Genomic DNA, 5,632 nt, shown 5'->3' with positions numbered 1-5,632 from the left:
TTGCAAAGACTGCCAAGTCTATCACCCATGCCACGAACGGTGTCCGATTTCGGTAGAGCCGCTTCCATCGTAAAAATTGCCAAGTCTATCACCCATGCTACCACCAGTGCTCGATTTCAGCAGAACGACTTTTGTTGCAAAAATTACCAAGTCTATCACCCATACCGCCGCCGGTGCTCTGTAATACCTGGCTAGATTTCGGCATCGGAATCACTACCTTCCGGCGGAATCTCCGTTGGAATCTGGAATTTTGAAGATGCCAAAGGCTTCTAGAAGGGTAAAATGTGTTTCTAAAATATTTTTACTGATTTCATGGTTTTTAATGGAAAAGAATTGAGTTTTGAAAAGAAAAGACCAGGGAGGCGTTTGCCAGGTTCGGCCGCCGAAAGTGAAGTTCGGCCGCCGAACATGAAAAGGTTTTGGGAGCGCTTTTGGCCTCCGGAAGTCTTGTTTGTACGAGCCAAGGTTCGGCCGCCGAATTCAAGTTCGGCCGCCGAACATGCATGAGTTTAGGGGGCACGTTAGGCTGCCGAAGGTCTTTGACCAGGCCACCTATAAAGAGCCCTTAGATCGGAAATGGGCGAGTTTTCTCCCCATTCTCGAGCTCAGGTGAGTTTTTGTCCTCCTTTGGTCATTTTCATGTTTTTCTTCATCTCCTTCATGTTTTCATGAGTTTTATGGCTGTTTTGAAGAGTTTTCAAGCTTAGATCAAGTTTTGGGAACTTGGAGACCCAAGGAGTAGTTTCCTCCCATCTCCAAGTTAGGGATCACACCAACCCTCGATCTCCAAGAGGTAAGTGTAGATCTTTGCTTTCTTTTATATTTTAATGAAGTTTTAAGAGGTTTTATTGGTTGAGTATGGGTAGATATGCATGTTTAGGTTTATGTGGGTTTTATGCCCAATGTATGTTATGTGATGTTTGTGTTGAGGAGTTTATGTTAGTTTATGCTCCTTTATGCATGTGGGAGAGTGTATGCATGATTGGGAAAGAGCAAGTGAGGTTTTGAGTAATTTTGATTGTTTTGGCTTATGTGGGTCATAAGCTCTTTATGTATGCTTTATGATGTTCTTTGTTGGAGTTTAAGCTTGTTTAAGCTCCTTTGTGCATGATTAAAGGTTTATGCATGTTTTGGTAAGGTTGGGTGCTTGTTTTGGGGTGCTTGGAAGGTTTGGGAGGCTTGAATGCATGAGAAGCTAAGTTCTGCCCTTCTGGGAAGAACTCAGGTTCGGCCGCCGAAAGTAGTTTCGGCCGCCGAACCTGCCTGTGGATGCATGGTTTGGCCGCCTAACCTTGCCCCCGAAAGTTGAGTTTTTGGCTTGAAAGCAGACTTTCGGCCGCCGAAGGAAGGTTCGGCCGCTGAAAGTGCCTGACTTTCGTCTCTGGAGAGGGACTTTCGGCCGCCGAAGGTGCCGCCGAAAGAGCTCGAGTTTCGTCTCTGGAGAGAGGGTTCGACCGCCGAAGGTGCCGCCGAAAATGCCCTGTCCAGCCTTTTCATGGGTGTTTTCTATGCATGTTTAAGTGATGTTTGAGGGGGGTTTTTGGGTAGTCGTTTATGAGTTGTTTAGAGTGTGTTTGGCACCTCATTCGAGTCCACCTGTGTAGGATCGGATCCGAGGGACCGAGGAGGCCATCAGTGTTAGCAGTTGCAGAGTCAGTCCAGCGTCTGCCAGAGGTGAGTAGAACTAAACTTAATCTTTTATTTTATGAAATCAAATGCCTAAAGCATGTTCATGCATCATGTTTATATGTAATAGGTTGATTGCACTAGTCACACGAATATGACGCATTGCATCATTTACTATTGATGTGGATTGGACTCAGATGACCCCACTAGCCTACTGATGTTGTAAGACCTGGCCGGGCCAGGCATACTGATGTTGTAAGACCTGGCCGAGCCAGGCATACTGATGTTGGGAGTTTTGGGGTCATGCCCAATCTGTGATGTGGATTGTTTGTGTAGTGATGCATTTCATGAAAGCATGTAATTAATGAACTGTTTTCTTTGTTTCTACTCACTGGGCTTTTTAGCTCACCCCTCTCCCCTAACCCCAGTGTTGCAGGTTTGAGGTCGATCGGGAAGTCTCAAGAGTTAAGGTTATGCTTATGTAATAGATTAGTACTTTTAGTGTGGACATGTAATGTAAATTGATATAATGGATTGTAAGATAATGAAATATAATGTAATGCAAGTTTAGTAGAATTGTTTATGGATTAGTACTGTGCTTGGCCCTGAGACTTGGTTAGTCCCTGTTTAATACATGATGCATGTAATGGCTTATGTTGAGTTGTGTTTGAACTAATCTCGTGGCATGTGTTGTTTACCACGCTAGAGTATTTGATGAGGACCCTAGTGGAGGTCTTATGTTTGTGGTTGATGCATGCACAGGTTAGGTTCTAGTTATTTGGATGTGATCCCAACTTGATGTGTGTTATGTTGACCCAGCTAGAGTTTTGATGAGGGCTCTAGTAGGGGGTTCTTTATGTTTCCAGTTATGTCGCACACAGGTCAAGCTTGGTCTATACATCTTATGTTTCAGTTTTTTTTTTTATGTTAAAGTTTTGATCATGTATGGGATTTGACCAGGTGATAGGAGGTATGTTTGGCTTGCTATGGGTCCCGGCGGCCTTAAGCCGATCTGGATCCTAGCGCCGGTGGCGGTTCGGACCGTTATAGAGGGGTATCGGTTTCCGGGTCGTTACACGCTCGATTTCTGCATAACGGCTTCCGTGGAAAAAATTGCCAAATCTATCACTCATGCTACCCTCGCTGCCCTATTTCGGCATAACTGCTACGTCGCAAAAACTACCAAGTCCATCACTCATGCTACTACTGGAACCCGATTTCGGCCTAACCACTTCTATTGCAAAAATTGTCAAGTCTATCACTCATGCTACAACCGTATCCGATTTCGGCATAACAGCTTGCATCGCAAAAACTGCCAAGTCTATCACCCAAGCTACCACCGGTGCCCGAATTTGGCAGAATCGCTTTTGTTGTAAAAACTGCCAAATCTATCACTCATGCTACCACCAGTACCCGATTTCGGCAAAACTGCTTCTTTCGCAGAAATTACCAAGTCTATCACCCATGCTACCGCCGGCGCCCGATTTCAGCATAACGACTTCTATCGCAAAAATTGCCAAGTCTATCACCCATGCTATCGTCGACGCCCGATTTCAGCAGAACCGCTTCCATCACAAAAATTGCCAAGTCTATTTCCCATACTACCCTCAGTGCTTGATTTCAGCAAAACTGTTTCTGTCGCAAAAATTGCCAAGTCTATCACCCAGCTACAACTGGTGTCCAATTTCGGCATAACAGCTTCTGTTGCAAAAATTGCCAACTCTATCACCGATGCCCGATTTCGGCAGAACCGCTTCCGTCACAAAAACTGTCAAGTTTATCACTGATGCTACCACCGGTGCCCGATTTCGGCAGAACTGCTTCCATTGCAAAAACTGCCAAGTCTATCACCCATGCTACCACCAGTGCCCGATTTCGGCAAAACTATTTCTGTCACATAAATTACCAAGTCTATCACCCATGCTACCGCCGGCGTCCAATTTCAGTATAATGCCTTACGTCGCAAAAGTTGCCCAGTCTATCACCCATACTATGGCCGAACCCGATTTCAATAGAACCGCTTCCGTCGCAAAAATTCATAAGATTTTTTTTTTTATTAATTATAGTATGCGATTAATCTTAAAATAACTAAATGATTAAATAAAATAAAATAGCAAAATAAATTTACATCCAAAAAAACTTTTATTGTTTTAAAGTTATCAATAAATTTGATAATTAAATTATAATCAATATTATAATACACAAGTATTTTATTAATTAATTGTATATACACTGTATTAATAATAATAATAATTAAGTAATTAAAAATATATTAATATAATAATATTAAGAAAACAAATTGTTATTATTTAGAATAAAAATAATTTATTTTAATTATGTGATTTCATTAATTTAATTTAAACAATTTTCACATCTTTTCGAAGAATTTTCTTTAGCTTTATTTAAAGTTAATTATAACTACTTGGTCAATTTGTGACCTAATTGATAAAAATATATATTTTTAACTTTAAGCTTTGTTTATTTTACAAATATTTATAAAAAAAAATCATCTTTTTTAAACTATCAAAAAATAAATCAATAAGAAATATTTTTCTCATCACAAATGATATTAAGCAAAATTTAAAGAAACTGATTCTATTTCTTAAAAAAATCATTTTCTAAATTTTTAAAATATCAATAATACTACTAAATTTTTGTTTGTAAATCTTATAAACATATTTTATTTTTTTAACACTTCAGTCAAACAATATAAAATAAGTAAATATTTCCTTGTGAAAAATATCTTGCATATATCAGTTATTTTCTATGATATAAATGGAGCTTAGTGTATTAATATTTTATTTTTCTTTAATAATTTATATTTTATTTAAGATTAATTAATATTTTAACCTACTATATTGATTAATGATAATGTTTGTCATAATAGTATAACCATCATTTTTCTCATTTAAAATAAAAAATAATTTAGTATTGTACTAAATTATGAAAAAAGTTTAATTCTGTTTAATTTAAAATTTTTATTTTAAAGAAATCAAAATTATGTATAATTTTATAAGAATTAAATAAATGGTTCTAAATTAAGGCATAAATATGGAGAAGAAAAACTTCTAAAGCCTTTCGGACAAGTACTTTAAAGAAATAATATTTCTAAAGTAGGTTATGAAAAAAAATTGAAAAATCTCTTTGCCCAATAATTTTTGCAAAAAAAATTAATTCAGTGAGAATTTTTTAAAGAAAAGCATAGAAGTAGTAATTTTAAAAATTATTATTATTAAATTCACACTGATTCAACTGGCAAATCAAATTTTAAAACAATCAAGAATTCAAGATTTATAATCATGTCAAGTAATATATAGTATAACCTTTAATATTTAAGTTTATAAAGGGTTCTGATGTTTAAATTGATAAAGGGTTTAAAGGTGTATTAGTTGAAAAAGTAAATAATGATATAAGATTTATATATTTAAGATTGTTAAGGAAATCTTATTTTAATAGAATTTGGAGTTCCTTATTGAGTTTTAGTAGAATAAAAATTTTTTATTTAAATCCTATTTAGAATTCTTGTCTGAAGTGAAATTTTGGAATATAAACCTCTTTTTAGTTGGGATTTTGAATTCAAACTCATTCTTTAATGGGTTTTATATGAATATCACTATGCATAGCATGGACATTTTCCTAATTACATAATTTCTAAAATCTTGTACAGATTAAAATCAAAGTCTTATCCATTTACAAATATAATATTTTGTTTTTATACCGGTAAAAATTTGGAAGAGAAAAAGTGAGGAAAATGAAATCCAATCTTGATCGCAAAAATGTTTAAGTATATTTTATCAATCCATCGAATGGATAATAGACATTTGTTGATAGAACTTTGACAGCATAATGTGTTGAAGAAACATATTCGTTCAAATGAATACAAGACTTGTCACAATTTATAAAAAGACTTATTCCATAGCAGTGGGCTGTATTTTATTTCTCTAGAGGAGAAGTTTGAGAACAGGAACAGCAACTTGAACTTTATTATCTTCATTACTAAAACACA

This window comes from Manihot esculenta, chromosome 5 (assembly GCF_001659605.2).
Source record: "Manihot esculenta cultivar AM560-2 chromosome 5, M.esculenta_v8, whole genome shotgun sequence".
Classification (NCBI taxonomy): Eukaryota; Viridiplantae; Streptophyta; class Magnoliopsida; order Malpighiales; family Euphorbiaceae; genus Manihot; species Manihot esculenta.
Note: the sequence above shows the minus strand (reverse complement) of the source record.